The following is a 19,732-nucleotide window of genomic DNA, read 5'->3' as shown; positions in this document are numbered from 1 at the left end:
GGCATCGGGCATTTCACAGGTTGATCTTCGTCCAGCGGCTCAATCGGATGCTCTACCGTCCAGAAGTCAGTGTTGCATTCAACCCCATTTTGGCACAAATCCATACATCCCCTGTTTCCTGTCTCTCTGCTTTCATCTACTACAACTGGAATTAGGGTTTCCTTCTTATCCTACAAATTCAGAAACAAATAATCAAGTTTGAACAAAGTGGCTGTCCTCAAGTTTGAGCTGCTGAACCATTTAATGTTGTTCATTTTACTGAAATCAACTGGACGAATTCCAATTGATCTGTGTATTGTTGAGTAGATCTCATTTCATTTTTGGTGTAGATCTCATTTCATTTTTGGTGAGCATGGCTTCCCTCATTTGTTTAGCTGCGTATTTTTGTGGACTTGAGCAGTTGTTTTTGCTGAATTCATTATTGTCTTGTATTGAAGATGCCTGTCTCTCTCCATATACTAATTTTAACTTTTCTGGTTTGTTTCAGGAGAAGGAAAACCATCCAAGGCAGTTGTCGACTCATTGGCTTTATTTGGGGTCTGATTCTTCCTGCCTTTTTTTTTATTGTTATTATTTTTTTTCAAGTTCTTTGAGTTTGTGGATTTGAATTGCTACTTTCTTCTATGTTTTTGGCAGTTACATCTGTTGAGTACATGGATTTTTTTTTTTTTTTTTTTTTTATTCAAGAAGCTGTTTGAATTGCTTGATTTTTTTGTCACTTCAATAATTATGATGATGGATTACTTTCTAATTTGTGACTACTACTTGGATTACTACATGTGCTAAGCTATGGATATTTAGTATTCAATGTTGCAATAAAATTTGTCCATAGCTAATCCACAAAAGGTTGGATGCCTTTGAGTTGATATGTTGCAATAAAATTTGTCCATTACCTTCTCTCTCTCTCTCTCTCTCTCTCTCTCTCTCAGATATCTTTGAGTTGTTGAGCAAATGGGGGACTAATTCTTTCGGTGAAATGGCACTTATGTGAGATTTTGTTTCTTCAGTTTCTTTGTTATGAGGCTGCTTACCTTCTATGAATTTTTGCTATTTGCAGGCGGGAGCTATGCTATGTGATGCTTTTCTTCATCAATTGCCACATGCTTTTGGTATGCAACGGGTCTGATGTCATTCTTTGGTACTTTAATGATGCTTAGCCTGTTTGTTTTTGTTTTTTTAATTAAATTTATTTATATTTTTTATTTACGTTTTATATGTACTACTGCGTCTTGAACTTCTATCTATCATTGCCACTAAACAGCTTTGGCTATTATTATTTCAAAAGAAAATTTTGAAATATGGTTTCAGTTGAAGTGTTAAAGTATGAAAAACTTAGATTAGGGTTAGAGAGAAAGAGAAAAGGAACGAGGAGAGGAAGATTTTTATTTAACGCATGTTCTTAGGTTCTTAGAATAAACCTAAAACAAATAGCAAATATTTATATGAAATATAATATGACCATATGACCATAGTACCCTCACTTAATGCAAAAAATAACAGATGACTATATATTCTAACACTTCCCCTAAAGCTGGAACATAGAGATCGAACATGCTCAGCTTGGTAGATAGATGTTGAAATGAAGAGCGAGCAAGGGGTTTGGTGAGTATATCACCCAATTGATCATCAGAGTGTACAAACGGTGTTCACAAGTTGCTTGCGCAACAACAAATTTCGAATAAAATGACAATCAACCTCAATATGCTTCGTGCGCTCATGAAACACGGGATTATTAGCAATGAAATACCAAAATCCTGTAGAAGAGAACAAACCCATAACATCTTAGAGGCGGTATGAGCCATGGCACGATGCTCAGCCTTAGCACTCGAATGAGCGACAACCAATTGTTTCTCGCTACGCCAATTAACAAGATTACCCCCAACAAATGTGCAATATCCAGATGTAGAATGACGGTCAGTCCGACTACCAGCCAAATTAGCATCACTAAAGGCAGTGACAGACAAGGAAGGAGAGGAACGGTAGAGTAGACCGCGATTTGGAGCTCGTTTTAGGTAACACAAGATATGACAAACAACATCAAAATCAGTTGGCGAGGAGCATGCATAAACTAGCTAACAACGCTCACAGCATAAGTAATATCTAGACGAGTGACAATAAGATAAATTAACTTCCCAACCAAACGACAATATCGACCAATGTTAGGAAACATTGCCCCAGTCTCACCATCGAGTTTAACTAAGGAATCCATAGGAGCATTGCTAGGACGAGTGCCCAAGAGACCAGTTTCAGAAAGAAGATCAAGAACATACTTGCGTTGAGAAAGAAATAGACCCCGAGATAAGCGAGCAATCTCAATCCCAAGAAAATACCGACGATGGCCCAATTCCTTATTCTAAAATTGCTTACCCAAATAAAGCTTCAAAACAACAATACCGGTGGTGTCATTGCCAAAAATGATGATGTCGTCCACGTAGACAATGAGAACAATGACTCGAGTAGATGAGTTGTGTACAAAAACAGAGTGATCAAAAGTAGAACGGCGAAACTCATATGCAAGCACGATGGTACTGAAGCGATCAAACTAAGCACGAAGAAACTGTTTGAGTCTATACAAAGCCTTCCGTAGTCGACAAACCATATGCTCACTACCAGGAACAATATAGCTAGTGGGTTGATCCATATAGACCTCTTCATGCAAATCGCTATGAAGAAAGGCATTCTTTATATTAAGTTGATGATTTAAAGGCCAAGACTGATTAATGACAACAAAAAGTAGAATCCGAATAGAATTAAGCCGAGCCGCAAGAGAGAGTCTCCAGATAATTAGCACAATAGGTTTGAGTATAACCTTTGGCCACTAGACGGGCTTTGAGCTGCTCAATAGTACCATTAGGATGATACTTTAAAGTATAAATCCAACGACAACCAATAGTAGGTTTCCCAGAAGGAAGAGGTGTATGTTCCCAAGTTTGATTTTGATGAAGAGCACTCATTTCCTCATCCATAGCATGTTTCCAACCGGACATAGACAAAGCCTGTTGATAAGAAGACGAAATAGAAGGGCAAGGCAAACAACAAACAAAGGAGTGAAAATTAGGAGAAAGACGAGCATAAGAAACAAAATGAGCAATAGGATGCTGAGTGCAAGTATGTTTTCCTCGGCGCAATACAATAGGTAAATCATCAGATGCCATAGGTAGAGGAGGGACATGAGCCTATGACAAAGAAGATGATGTAGCTGGGCCATAAGAAACAATGCGACGAGCTTGGGACCGCTGATAAACCTGTAGAGGAGATGGTGGAGAAGAATCTAAATTGATGGAAATGGAGGGAGAGGATGGGGAGACAAAGGGCATCGGAAGAGTAGGAGTGGGAAAAGATGACCCCCTCAAACAAGAGATAAGATCATCTGACAACCGCTGATCAGAAGGGGAAAAAAAAGAGGACTCAAAAAAGGTAACATCGGCACTAACAAAGGACCGACAAGACTCAAGATGACAACACCGATAACCTTTTTGAGTACAAAAATAACTTAAAAAAACACATTTGTGAGCACGGGAAGATAACTTATCCAGTCCCAAATTGAGGATATTGACAAAGGCCACACAACTAGAAACACGAGGAAGAGGAAATGGGGAACAAGTGGGGTATAACTGAGAGAATGGAGACCGGTTTTGTAAAATAGCTAATGGCATGCGGTTAATAAGGGAACATGCAGTAAGCACAGCATCACCCCAAAATTGTTTAGGAACATGTATGTTGAACATCAAGGTCCGGGCAATATCTAACAAGTGGCGGTGTTTCCGCTCAGAAACACCATTTTGCTGGGATGTATGAGCACAATTAGTTTGATGTATAACACCATGATCATCACAAAAAGTATTCACAACAGACTGCACATATTCTAAGGTATTATTAGACCGAATAATTTTAATATGTTTCTTAAACTGAGTAAAAATTTCATTATAAAAGTTAGAAATTATTTGAGGCAAGTTAGACCATTGCCGTAGTAGAAATGACCAAGTCATTTGAGAGTAATCATTTGGAAAAATAACAAAATAAAAAAAACCGTTAACAGTGGGAGTGCGAGAAGAACCCCATATGTCTGTATAGACTACGTCAAAGGACGTAGACACACGACTAATACTACAACTAGAAAAGGAACTATGGTGATGTTTGCCAAGCTGACATGCTTCACATTCAAGCTGAGACACATGACTTAAACTAGGAATAGCTAACTTAAGCTTGGCCAAGGATGGATGACCCAAACGAAAATGCCATTGTAAGGGAGACATGATAGCACTCAAAACAGCAGAAGTAGGAGGAGAAGAGCCATCAGTGTCTAGAAAATATAAGCTATCCTTCTCATGCCCCGAACCAATCATCTTCTTGGTCTGGAGGTCTTGCAAAACACATGAAGAGGGAGAAAACGTTACAGAATAGTTAAGAATTTTGGTTAATTGACTAATAGAGAGCAAATTAAATGGGAAAAAGTTAACGTACAGACTAGAGGGTAAGGAGAGAGGAGTGGGCTGAAGTGTACCCTGGCCACTGATAGGTCGAGAGGATCCATCAGCTAGTATAATATTATGGGTAATCGGATGAAGGGTATGAAAAGGAGAGGAATTACCGGAGATATGAGAACTAGCTCCAGAGTCTAGAAGCCAAGGTTAGGATTGAGCCATTCATGCAATATTACTTGAACTAGCCAATGTAGCGGTAGAGGATGAAGGAAGAGTAGTACAAAGAGAATTGACTAGCTCAATAAGCTCGCTAATCTGAGTGTAAGTGCATCATGAGAATCAGCTGGGGAAGCACCAGGACCAGAGGGAAAGGATGTTGATTGAGAGGATGGAACATCCATAACCTGATTCACATGATCAGGTTTACCATATTTCTGTCAACACTAAGGTTCAGAATGACCCAAGGAATTGCAATGGGTACACTTTCTATCACCACGGGACGCGGAACCAGTACCACGCCCACCATGCCCACCACCACCACGAGAACCATGAGTATAATGACCACCACGAGAACCATGGGAACCGGTATGGGATCCACGGTGACTAGAATTGCCATGAAAACTACGACGGTTAGTCCCACGGTCACCACTACTTGAGATCAAGGCAGAAGAGGACAATGATTGAGAGAAACCAGATGTGGAAGAACTCTGTCCCAAAGAAGAGCACAACAGCTGAGAATAGGCATTAGCACCCAAAAGTAAGGATGACATCATAAATTCCTCCCAATATTTCTTTTGTTGAGCCAAATCAGTAGTAAAAGATCGGTGTTGCAATAATTGATCCCACAAGGTCTTAATGCCATTGTAAGGCGATTGTTATGTTCAGGAAGAGGACGGCCAGACTGTCGGGTAGCAAAGATCTGCTCATATAACTCATAAACACGAGAGACATTACTCTGATTGGAAAAAGAATCAGCAAGGGAGTCACAAATGTCCTTAGAGGTGTCACAAAATTCCACTGTAGTAGCAACATGAGGTTCCAAACTATGCCAAAGCCACCCCATAACACATGAATCCTCACTCAACCAATCATCATAACTTGTAGCATCCTTAGCAGGTGAAAGTTTAGTAAGAAAACACGACTTCTTGCCACGCAAGAAAATCTTAACAGCATGAGCCCAAGCCAAATAATTCAGACCATTTAATTGTTAATTTTAGAGAATACCTAGATTAGGGAATGATTATGATATCATCCCCTTTTTATATTAATAAAGATTAATAATTACAAGGAAGCCCTAAGGTATAGAATAATTACAATTGAATAAAAAACCAACTAATAATATTCTAACACTCCCCCTCAAGCTGGTGCGAAGATATATCTCTCATGCCCAGCTTGCCTAGGATGCCATGCAATGGCTTACTCCCAACTCCCTTGGTGAGGATGTCAGTGAGTTGTTCACCAGACTGCACAAATGGAGTGCATATTGTGCCACTAGTGAGTTTCTCCTTAATGAAGTGGCGATCAATCTTAACATGCTTTGTCCTGTCATGTTGCACCGGATTGTAAGCGATGTTGATGGCGGCCTTATTATTGCAGTATAACCTCGTGGAGTCTGTCTGATCAATACCTAGATCACGCAACAATAACTTGATCCATAAGAGCTCGCACACCCCTTGTGTCATAGCTCTAAACTCGGTTTCTACGATGGACCTGGCAACCACATTCTGTTTCTTACTCCTCCAAGTAACTAGGTTGCCTCCAACAAAGGTGCAATACCCTGAAGTCGATCTCCCATCAGTTACTGATCCAGCCTAGTCAGCATCTGTAGAGGCTTCCACACGAAGATGATCATGTTTTGAAAAATAAAGACCTTTACCAGGAGTAGACTTTAAGTATCGCAAAATTCTTATGACAGCCTCGAAGTGAATCTAATGAGGAACATGCATACACTGGCTAACCACACTAACAGCAACAACAATATCAGGACAGGCATGAGATAGATAGATGAGCTTATCCACTAAACGCTGATAGCTCTCCCTATCAACAGCTACTCTGCCTTCATCATCCCCCAATTTCTGATTGGGTTCCAATGGAGTGTCACATGCTTTGCAACCAAGCATCCCAATTTCCTTCAATAGGTCAAGCATATACTTCCGCTGCGAGATAAATATCCCATCCTTAGAGCGAGCAACTTCAATTCCCAGAAAATACTTCAAGCTCCCTAAGTCTTTGATTTCAAACTCGCTAAATATTTCTTCAACAGAGGTATTTCCTCACTATCATCGCCTATAAGAACTATGTCATCCACATAAATGATGAGCGCTGTAGTTTTATCACGTGAGGAATGTTTCACAAATAAGGTGTGATTTGTCTGACTCTGTTTGAAGCCATATTTAAGCATAGCCTGAGTGAATCTCTCAAACCAAGCCCTTAGAGACTGTTTGAAACCATATAATGACTTCCTAAGCTGACATACTTTACCCTCTGCCTGATGATCCTCAAAACCAGGAGGAATGTTCATATATACCTGTTCTTCGAGGTCACCGTGGAGAAAGGCATTCTTTACATCAAATTGATGAAGTGGCCAATCTAGATTAGCTGCTAGAGAGAGAAGTACTCTGACTGAATTCATTTTGGCCACGGATGCAAAGGTCTCTTGATAGTTAATGCCATATGTCTGAGTGAACCTTTTTGCCACAAGTCTAGCCTTGTAACGCTCAATATAACCATTCGTTTTGTGTTTCACAGTATACACCCATTTGCATCCAATAGGTCGTGTGCCCTTAGGTAACTTAGTCAATTCCCAAGTGCCATTCTTCCTAAGTGCTTTCGTTTCCTCAATTATGGCAAGTTTCCACTCAGAGGTAGCAAGAGCATCCTGAAAATGGTTAGGAATGCTAACAGAGGAAATATTTAACACAAAAGCTTTACATGAGGATGACAACTGAGAGTAGGATACAAAATTTGAGATAGGATGTTGAGTACAAGATCTCACACCCTTTCTCTTGGCAATAGGAACATCAAGTTGACTCAAGAGATTCAAAGTTACCTGGACGCTCATCAGAAGCAAGAGATGACAGTGGGTGAACGGAAGTGGTCTCTTGTATCCAGTTTACTTTCCGTCTGTCTTTGTCCTTGACATAAACTTCCCCTTGCCCTTCCATATCCTTGGTGACATTGGGTTCTGTAGTCCCAATAAAAGGTGGTGGTGCAAAAACAACTGGTTCCACCATAGGAATCATAGGAATCACTTCATTCACAGGAATCATTTCACACCAATGCTTCCCCTGAAGGGAGGACTGTGACACTAGAGAGGACAAGAAATAGTACTGAGACTCAAAAAAGGTGACATCCATGGACACAAACCACTTACGAGAATGAGGGTGATAACACTTATACCCTTTTTGAGTAGGAGAGTACCCAAGGAAAACGCATTTGAGGGAACGAGGGTCTAACTTACCACGAGTAGGAGAGTGGTTGTGGACAAAGCAGACATAGCCAAATATTTTTGGAATAGAAAACAAGGACTCAGAACCTAGGAGGACTTGAAAGGGAGCTTGTTTTTGCAAGACCTGGGTAGGAAGACGATTAATAAGATGGGCAACGGTGAGAACGACGTCACTCCAGTAGGACCGAGGCACACTCATAGAAAAACACATGCACCGAGCCATGTTAAGAAGATGACGATTCTAGCATTCCTCCACCCCATTTTGTTGAGGGGTATTGGTGCAAGAGGTTTGATGGATAATGCCATGGGCAGAAAAATATTGCCCTAACCTAGAATCTATGTATTCCCCCCCATTATCAGAATGGAAGATTTTTACAGTGGTGCCAAACTGAGTAGAAATCATCTTATGAAAATTGCGTAACACAGAGAAAAACTCACTCTTGTCTTTCATAAGATACACCCAAGTAGTACAAGACAAATCATCAATAAATGTAACAAAGTATCGATGACCTTTCACAGATATAACACAAGATGGACCCCAGACATAAGAATGTATTAATGAAAAAGGAACTAAATTTTTATTAAAATTGGGAGCAAAAGAAGTTCTGTGTTGTTTTCCAAGTTGACAAGACTCACAAAGAAACTCAGACACATTATTGTTTGTAAAAACAAATGGAAATAAATGCTGAAGTAAATAAAAAGAATGATGCCTAAGACGCCGATGCCACACCTATAGATCATCTTTGGTAGTAGGACTTGTGATGGAAGAATGAGCAAGCTGGTTCAGTTGATTCAAGAAGTAGAGACCATTTTCTGTAGTATCACTGCCAATCGTCCTCCTCGTGACAAAGTCCTGAAAAAAACAATGATCAAGGAAAAAAGTCACTCTACAATTCAAATCCTTTGTAATACGACTCAAGGATAATAGGTTAACAAAAAAATTGGAAATATGGAGAACAGAAGATAGTGGTATGGTAGGAGTGACATGGACTAAACCTTTCCCAGAAATAGAAGAAACAGTACCATCTGCAATCCTAACTTTGTTTTGACTTGAAGAGGGCTTGTAGGCAGAGAAAAGGTCAGAGGATCTAGATATATGATTTGAGGCACCAGAATCAATAATCGAAGGTAAAAACTTATGAGAAAGTAAAACACGAGGTGAAGATGCTAAGTTACCTGAGCGGGCAAACGACGAGGAAGCTGTGTTGAGAGTAGTAAACAACCGGTGGTCTAGCAAGTGATTCAGAACATTCTCTAGCTCATGAGCAGTCATGCCAGAGAGACCATTAGAAGCCTGGCTAACGGAAGCAGAAGTAGAATCAAGTGTATCAACGGCACTAGACTGATGAGTCTGTGGATGAGAGCCACATCCTTGAGACTGGCCTGACCGACCGACCTCCTCTAGAACCAGGCCGATCATCTCAACCCCCGGATGGAGGCTCATGAAGCTTCTAACACGTCTCACGAGTATGCCGCGACTTGCGACAGTAATCGCAGAATACAGACTCCTTGGCGGCAGACAAAGGGATGGGAGTTAGGCTGAGGCTATCTCTAGGGATAGACAGTAAGGCGGAGCGGTCAGTAGAGACAGGTGACATCATAGCAGACCGGCGACTCTCCTCATTTTGTACATAGGCGAATGCCTCCTGAAGTGAAGGAAGAGTGTCCATACCCAGAACTCGACTCGGAACCGGATCATACTCCACATTGAGACCAGCTAGAAACTTGAAGACTTTTTCCTGTGCAATGAACTTCCTTTACCCGACTGAATCAACAGTGCAAATAGGTTTATAGTTCTGCAAGTGATCAAGGCGTTTCCAGTTGTTGGTGAGGAAGATAAAGTACTGAAGAACAGTTTGCTCCCCCTGAACAGAGCTCTCAATAGAGCGGCGCAACTCAAATGCCTGTGAGAAATTCCCTTTGTGGGAGTAAGTATTAGCTACGGCCTCCCAATATCTTGTGCAGTGTCCATAGATAGATAGCCCTCTCCAATCTCCGAGGCCATAGAATGTATCAATCAACCCGTAATTAGGGAGTTGGTGATCTCTCACTGATCATAACCTAGGTCCGTGGTGCTGGGTGCCTGTATCCTGCCATCAACATATCCCATCTTTCCTTTGCTTTTCAAAAAAATAGTCAAACTCTGCGACCATGCTAGATAGTTTTGACCATTGAATAGAGAGGTGGTGATTTTAAGACTAGGGTTGGGGTTATCAGTCATAGTAGTAAGTATAATGAAACTCTCTCTCTTAGGTGTTTGAGAAGTAGTGGACCCACTGGTAGAATTGGCCATGGATACTATATTACCTAACTCAACAAAAAACTAGTGCCAATCACAAATTCGGAAGATGGTGGAGGAATAGTAAGCGCAATGACCACTAAGAATATGAAAGAATTAAACACTCATCAAAAAAAAATTTTTCCTTAATTTTTATTTTTTAGAAGAACACAAAAAATAACAGAGGTCAAACAGTCATCTCAGAGTCACGACAGAAGCAGTCAAAGCAGAAGGTCAAACACACACGTAGACGACACAACAGAGGGAGACGAAGGAAACCAGAATGCCTCAGGGCTGTCGGCAAGCCAAGTCAACATAGCCACAGTGGTCGGTGAGGCAAGAAGGCCTGTTGGCAGGGACCAACACAAGTTTTGGCACCTGAGACAGTGAACAAAGGGGTTAGCTCAGGCCAGAAGACCTGTCGACAGGAACCACAGTGGTCGACTTAGGCCAGAAGGCTTGTCGGCAGGGACCAACAGGAGACTTGGGCACCTGTGACGACTTAGAGCTGCATCCGGCAGGTGCAGTCAAACCTGGTTTAGGGTGGGAGCTTTGTGGTGGCTGTGTGGTGTACGGATTTAGGGTATAGGGTTGTGGCTTTTATACCATGTTAATTTTAAAGAATACCCAGATTAGGGAATGATTGTGATATCATCCCTTTTTTATATTAATAAAGATTAATAATTACAAGGAAGCCTTAAGGCATAGAATAATTATAATTGAATAAAAAACCCAACTAATAATATTCTAACATTAATTTCTTAGTGGTAATAGACTTAGTTAACTCATCATCCTTAGCTACTGAAGATTTCACATCAGGCTTTCGCTCAGCCATGATAAGGAAAACAAAGACCAGCAGCAAACACAAGATTGAAAAGGGAAGGGGGGGTGTTGGAATGCACAAGGGAAAGCAGCCCACAGGAATAGAGTTTGGGAAAGAAATTACCCAATCACTAGCATCAGCAAGCAGCCAAAGATGAGCATAAATTATCCAGAATGATCAAACCAGGCAGAACAGGGTTGCCGAACCAGGGAAAACACCAAAAACCATCAACAAATCAACCGAGCAGCAGCAGCGAACCAGGAAAACACAAAAAATACCAGAAAATCAACCCAGCAGCAGCACCGAAGCAAAACAAAGTCAAAAAGAGCCTCCTAGGGCTATTTCGGATCCCAAGGAATGTAATTCAACAATCAAAAAATCTGGGTAAGGAGCTTTAGCACATATCAGAATATTACCACCAAGAACTCGAAAAAAAATTTCAAAAATAGAAAACACACACTAGATGTTACCCCAAAGGCAATCCAAGAGGGGGGGTCAAGGTTGTTAAAATCGGGATCCTAAGTAGGATCGGTGAGTGAGTCTGGTGGATCGGATCGTAAGATTAAAATGATACATATTAAAAATAAGGTGAAAAATCATAAAATCTACGATCCTGCTTGCGATCCTACCTACGATCCTATACGATCCCATGCGATCCTACATGATTCTACTTGCGATCCTGTTATAACATTGATCCTACAACGATCTGGATCGTTTTGGCAAAGTAGGATCGTTCCGGATCGCGATTTTAACAACCATGGGGTGAATAGGATTTCTGTAAATAAAAATTAACAATTACCCAATAAAATTAACAACTAGTACAACAAATAATTAACTGATGATAGATGGATGAATAATAGTTAATGATCAAGCACAATAATGAACTTAACAGTGAAGTAGCTAACAGTTAATGCAGTGAATGATTTTTCACTTAACAGATTATGATTTAAAAAAATTAGCAATGGATTTAACTAAATTAGGTAAGTAAAGATATTTGTAGATTTAGCACAGTAATAGCAAATACTATAACAGTTATAGCAGAGACAGAAATGTAAAGAGATTAGGGAAGATGAGGCAAACAAATTTATAGTAGTTCAGCTTCAACCAAGCCTACATCCACTTAAGCTTCACTTGAGATTTTCCATTATCTTCTAGCTTCACAGGGTTGCAGCAACCTCTTCACAAATAGAGTAATCTTCTACAGATTTTACACAGATTGTACCAGTCTTCAAAACCTTGCAAACCTTAGGTGATTCACAATCACTCTCAAGGAATCAAGAACACTGTGTACTACACTCTTATAAGATTGAAATGAAGGTGTTTTTGCTTTCAAAGAAAGCTACAAGGATAATCTCTCAAAGATAGATACACAATATTGAAGCTCATAAAAAATAGAAACTCTTAGAAGCAGATAAGCATACATCTTAAGCTTAGTGTATATGTTCTGAAGGAAAATGAAAACTCAGTTTAGGAATTCTTCAAAAACTCAGAGAGATGGAGAATATGTGATTGATGAAAGATGGAAAAATGTTTAGCACGTTGTATCTGTTGTTGTTTGTCTCTCTACTGTGTCTGTGTCTTTGTATATAATAGAGATGGTGCTCTGTTATGTCTGACAGAGCCCATCCTCTTCTTCCCATTGAAGAGATGGAATGGTGATGGGTTGGGAGGTTGTACAAATCATTGCTCAGATATTCCCTGACATCCATGTGTGTTTTTCCTGTTGAATGATGGGTCATTTGATGCAAAAACATTTTTTTTTTCTCTTCTCAACATTTGTTAGATTCAGTGAGCGTTGCATAGAGAGGACGTCCCTGGGAGGTCCTGCGTGAAACTTTGCTCTTGGTGGTTGTCCACCCAGATGTCCCTCGGACATCCCTGGTGAAGCTTTGCACTTGGTGGTCATCCACTTGATTGTCCACCCGGATGTCCTTGGGATGTCCCATCGAGTCCTGGTTGAGAGGTATGATGACCACGGTCGTCGAGTATATTGTCTGTGTGACAGCCAGAGCAAAGCTTGGTGGTCATCCACCCAGACGTCCCTCGGACATCCCTGCAGCTAGAATTCCTGCTTTGCAGCTCTCTACTGCTGCTGCCTTGTGTTATACCTGTTTAATCTTCATTTTGACCTCCAAATAACATAATTAACACAGAGAAGATATTTTATCAAATAATAAGTTTCCAATGATAATCTACTCTTCAAAATAAATCAAAACAAAGAATTAAAAATCATCAAAATATATTATTTCTAACACTAGATGATTCCAAAAAATTCCAGAAAAATCACCATTAACATCAGGAGAGAAAGATGACCTCAACTAGCTTGACTCGTCCATACGGACTGTGACGTCACGCTGACGTGATCATACAGAAGATGACGTCAGATGTCATTGTCACCTCAGCAGAATCTCAAGAGTCTGATTAACACTTGACAAAGTCGAATCAATGCTTTGATACCAAGTCGAAGTGTAAAAGTATGGAAAACTTAGATTAGGGTTAGAGAGAGAGAGAGAAGGAACAAGGAGAGGAAGATTTTTATTTAACGTATGTTCTTAGGTTCTTAAATAAACCCAAAACAAACAGCAAATATTTATATGAAATATAATATGACCATATGACCATAGTACCCTAACTTAAGTTAACACAAAAAAATAACAAATGACTATATATTCTAACAGTTTCTATTGGGATAAGATTGATTTCATTGATGAAGGAACCATGCTTTCCCTCTTTTAGGAGTGGTGCTTTTGTTTTAACCCCTTGCCCAGTGTCAATTTCTGAGAGATGATTTACTTGGGGTTGGGGATAAACCTATTATACCTGGTGAGAATCTTAAAGGCCATTACTCCTTGTTTTTCAGAGTCTTGACACTATGGTAGTATGTCGTAAATTGAATGTTTCAGAAGGTAAATTGTCCTGATCATGGGAGGGGGTTAAGTCTTTCAGGGGTAGGAGACTTTGGGGTAGTTTGGGATGTTCTAAATAAGTGTACTTTTTGACTTTTTGGTGAAAAAATGAAAAAAAAGATGTGCGTTTGGGGTAACTTTTTAACTTTTTACGAAAAAATGTGTAATAAAATATTGTAGGATCTACCAAAATTACTGTTTTACCCTTCTTGCCTGACACAGCAGCAAGAAGAGCGGTTCCGTTCATGTTGTTTACCGGGTGATGGGTTTTCGTGGCTCCCATTGTTCCTTGTAATTGCACAATGGGAATGCAGTGGAACAATTGCAGTGTTGTGTTTTGTTTTTCTTTTTCTTTTTTTTTAATTTTTGTTGTTGTTAGCTGTTGTTGTTGAAATGAACGACAGCACAATTGTGGCAGCAAATTCGTGCAATTATTGATTAGAATGTATGAAAAAAAATCAAAAACCAATAAACCTGTACAAAAAAAAAAAGAAAAAGAAAAACAGGTTGCTTGAACAAGTACAATTTTTTTTTCTTTTTTTTTTGTATTTATTTTGAACAATTTTTTTAAATTTCTAGACATACTGAACATAAATATACATAAACAGTATAAAGTTAAGAATTCACTAACTATGAAAAATACCCAAAAAAATAAAATTAGACACATGTCATTATATTTTTCATTTTTTAAAGTAATTATTAATTTTGTGCAATATTTTCCACACATATTTTTCTTTGTAGAAGGTGCATGTAAAAAAATAAAAAAATGCTTAAAATTATGAGTTTATTGCACATACTTCATATTTTCTATGTTAATTATTGGACATACTTCCTTAGAAAGTAAGATTTTTGCAGAATCTATTTTACAAAAGACATCATAATGTTAAGGTAGCGTTTGGTAATGTTTACGTTTTTGGTTTATGTTTACAAAAATATTAGAAATTGGTTTTTGTTTATTTTTAAAAAAACATAAATTACAAACACATTTGGTTTGAACATGTTTTAAAAATTTTAAAAACATAAAGTAAAAAATATGTATGTTCAGGACTAAAATATTTATATTTATTTTTTTATTAGTTATGACAATGGGATCATACACATTATAATTGAAAAAAAAAAGTAATTACAAAAGATTAATTGACAAAAAAATATTAATTGGAAAAAAAATGAATTGAAAAAAAAAAATAATTGGAAAAAAAATTATTTGAAAAAAAAAATTAATTGAAAAAAAAAATTTGATAGTCAAATTTTTAAATTTGTGTTTAAAAACAAACGTAAAATTATTTTTTGAGTTTACATTTTTTTCTCAAATTTACAAACTGAGACAACCATTTATAAACTACAAAAATTATCAAACAAGTTTATATGACAGCTTTTAAATTTTTTGTAAATATACACTGAAAACTGAAAACGAAATGGTTACCAAAGTAGGCCCTAAAAAACTCGTGTTTACAAATGTATCATAATATAATTGGTCACATATATTTCAAATATAAATGGTATATAATCTGAATTCTCAGTTACACATATTCGAATAAAAACTAACAATATAGGTTAAAAAACTCGCCCCTACCCATGCGCTTTCCGTCGAAGTTGGTATGTTATGTTTGCTCTTACAGCAGCCATTGCCAAGTCTAAGTCCCCTTCCTCCATCACATCGGCAACCCGTGTGTATTCGTCGTGGTCAGGCATTTCTGGTGCCACAAAATCGTCGCTGTCTGGGATATGTAGCGTGACCTCATCAATTTCACTGTGCCGGCGTATGAATCTATTTAACGCCATCGATACACATAAACCTGATTAGAAAAACGTAACTTCGGCATATTCCGCAATCCCCCCCACCTAGACTTCCAGGCACCGCATGTCCGCTCAATACATCTACGCAATGACGAATGTGCCTTGTTGAACCGTTCAAACTCGTGTTATTCGATTCCGATGGGCATTTTGGTGATATCTATACCCCTTGTACAGGGTTAGGTAGCCTGTCTTGTTGCTATAGCTGCTATCCACCAAATGGTATTTTCCTGCAAGGAACACAAATATGTTTTCACTTTTTAACTAACACAAAAAGATGGATAGAAATTTTGACCTATTCACTGTTGTTACTTCCAATATGATGATGAATAATGCTCAGTGTCACTTACCGTCGATGCATGCAACCAATATATATGGCCACTAACTAAAGCCAATTATTTCAAAATAAACGGTTACATTGCATTTTCATCAGTTGATGTATTGAGAGCAGTAGACGACCGGCGGTCCAGCAAGTGACGCAGAACATCCTCAAGCTCATGAGTAGTTATACCAGAGAGACCATCAGAAGCCTGGCTAACGAAAGCGGAAGTAGAATCAAGTGTATCAACAACACTAGACTGATGAGCCCGTAGATGAGAGCCACGTCCGCGAGACTGGCCTGACCGACCTCTAGAACCAGACTGATCACCTCGACCCCCAAATGGAGTCCCGTGAAGCTACCAACACGTCTCACAAGTATGGTGCTGCTTGCGACAGTAATCACAGAATACAGATTCCTTGGCTGCAGAGGGAGGGATGGGAGTCAAGCTGAGGCCATCTCTAAGGGTAGACAGTAATGCGAAGCGGTCAATAGAGACAGGTGACATCATAGCATACCGGCGACTCTCTTCATTCTATATATAGGCGAATGCCTCCTAAGGTGAAGGAAGAGTGTCCATGCCCAGAATTCGACTTCGAACCGGGTCATACTCCACATTGAGACCTGTCAGAAACTTGAAGACCCGATCCTGTGCAATGAACTTGTATCCGACTGAATTAGCAGGCCAAATTGGCTTATAATCCTGCAGGTGATCAAGGCGTTTCTAGTCGTTGGTAAGGAAGGTGAAGTACAGGAGAACAGTCTGCTCCCCCTGAATAGACCTCTCAATAGAGCAACACAACTTAATTGCCTGTGAAAATTCCCTTTGCGAGAATTGGTGGCAGCCATAGCACCCCAAATATCCTGGGCAGTCTCCATAGACAAGTAGCCTTCACCAATTTCTAGTACTATCGAATGAATAAGCCAACTCATAATCAAAGAGTTGGTAATCTCCCATTGGTCATAACTTGGGTCAGTGGTGCTAGGTGCCTATATCCTGCCATCAACATATCCCATCTTCCCTCTGCTCTTCAAAAACATAGTCAAACTCTGCGACCAAGCTAGATAGTTCTGACCATTAAATAGAGAGGTGGTGATTTTAAGACTAGGGTTGGGATTATCAGTCGTAGTAGTAGGTATAATGGAACTCTTGCTCCGAGGTGTTTGAGAAGTAGTGGACACACTTGTGGAATCTGCCATGAATACTGTATGACCGAACCCTCAACAAAACTAGTGCCAATCACAAACCCGGAAAGTGGAGGAATACAAGCACAATAGTAGCTAGACAAACATAGAAAATTAAGAATCCAGTTTTCCTTTTATTTATTTATTTATTTGTTTTTAGGTCAAAACTGTTGAAAAAGGTCTTTAAGAACCAAACATTACAGATTTTTTTTTTTGGGTCAAAGCTGTTTAAAAGAGATCTTTAAGAACCAAACATTATAGACGGAAGACGAAAGGTCAACAGAGGCTAATTATAGACAGGAGAGAGCCAAGAAGGAGTTGCCGACAGGGGCCAAGGAGCCCAGAGGGGCTGCCGACAAACCCCTACAAGAGCTGAGAGGCTACCGTTCAAGCCTAATAGGTTGTTGGGGAGCCCAGGAGGAGGGCCGAAGACCTGGGCAAGGAGGTCAGAGCTCTGGGTCGACTGAGACGAAGACGAAGACGAAGACGAAGACGAAGACGAAGACGAAGACGAAGACGAAGACGAAGACGAAGCTGGGCCAACTATAGGTGGCTGGAGAGAGGCCGACTGGACTGTGGGAGTGGGTGAGAGGCTGACTGGACTTGTGGGAGAGAAAGGGACTGCCGGCAGAGGAGATCGACTGCAACGATGTTCTAGGTTTTTGGCTCTGATACCATGTAAATTTTAGAGAAGAAAAGAGATTAGAGTATGATTGTGATATCATCCCCTTTTATATTAATGAAGATTAATAATTACAAGGAGTCCTAAGACATAGAATAATTACAATAGAATAATAACCCAACTAATAATAATAATAACCCGACTAATAATATATTATTCTAACACTTAGGAGGTGGGTTTAATGGAGGGTTTTGTGAGACGTTGGGGTAGGATTTTAGTTTTTCGCCTACAATTTGCAGATGATACTATATTTTTCTCTTTTTAGATTTTCACCTACACTTTGTAGCATTTTTTAATTGTTGGTGGTCATAATATATTTTTCTATGATTGTGTTATATTTCTAGGTGGTGAACACTCCCATTCACATGATCATGATGTGGACCATGCTCATTCTCATGTTCATTTTGGACATGAGCATTCACATCCTCTTAAACATGCACTTCCTTAAAAGATCTTTCTGTTGGTTTGTCCGTTTTGGGTAAGTTGAGAAACATGCAACTTGCATACGCTATTTGTTAATCTCAGTCACATGCTTTCTTGTTTTACAATATGTATGTATGCATTATGCACATGCAACAATTATCTCTGTTTTATATATTCCTGTAATTTTGCCTCTAATAATGTATAGAAAAAAAGTTACTTCTAATAATGTATAGAAAAAAAGTTACTTCTAATAATGTATAGAAAAAAAGTTACTTCTAATAATGTATAGAAAAACGTTACTTTCTATCTGCCACATTTGAAAATTAATAATTCTGAATAATAAATAATTATTAATGGTTAGCAAAGTAATAAACACATTATAAATGCACATTTATTGATAATCCAAATGTGTCACTGGAGTACATTGGACCACATGAATAGTTCCAAAGCCTTGAACACACTGTTGATGGTTAAAAGAGCACAATTTCATTGATTGAGGTAATGGTAGTCACTCTTTAGGAAGGAATATCACCTTAAGAATATGAAAAGGTTGACAGAGTAAATACACAAAGTGAAATTGAGAAAAAAGTGGCCCTAGTTGATATACGGGACTCAAGAACAGTGACACAGTCTGCATTACGGGTAATGCTAGGGGACGAGGAAGACCAAACTAAACATGAGTTAAGATAGTAAGTGTTAAGCAAGTATTTGTTTAGCATTAAGGGTAGTTTAGTCATTGTTAGCCTCTAGGGTTTTACTTAGTTTTCTTATGTATATTTCTCTTGTAATCTTTAATTAATTAATTCAATAATACCATCGTTTAGTTTAAACCTAGTTTTCATGGTATCAAAGCCAAGTTTCGATCCTGGGACACAAGTTAATAGCTTGTTGTTCAACTAAAATTATGGATCTTAATCAAATATGCAAACTAGGACTCATCTAGCCAACCCCAAGTAGTTGGTAAAGATTTGCGTAGTTGAATTGATTTAATATATTTTTTCAGTTTGTATGTTTCTTTAACCTTAAGGTAGTAATATACTTAGAAGGTGGCTGTGCATAAACCACTTGTTGAAGTCGTTGTGCATGAACCACTTGATGTTAAGGTGATTGCTTGTAAGCATCTTCTCAACTACTTGTCACTTTTTGAAGTGGCTGTACTTGGCACTTGTTTGTCATTAAATGATTGCATGTAAGGCAGTTGGCAGTTGTCACTTGCTTGTTATTGAGAGGCTCTGTGTAGCCACTTTTCACGTACTTGTCATTGAGCTTGTTGGCTGTAAGCCACTTTTAAACTAATTTCCAGTCGTAGCCTTCTTCTCTATCATCATCATAAGAACAGTAAAAAGTTGAAGGATGGCAATGATGATGATGACAAGATTCAGCAGCAGTCTGTCAATGGAAAGAATGAAAGTGTATCAGAAGAAATGTCATCTCAAGGGAAGGTTTTAGA

Source organism: Camellia sinensis, chromosome 11 (genome assembly GCF_055761805.1).
Source record: "Camellia sinensis isolate YWXY chromosome 11, ASM5576180v1, whole genome shotgun sequence".
NCBI classification, from domain to species: Eukaryota; Viridiplantae; Streptophyta; class Magnoliopsida; order Ericales; family Theaceae; genus Camellia; species Camellia sinensis.
This window is presented reverse-complemented; position numbering follows the sequence as displayed.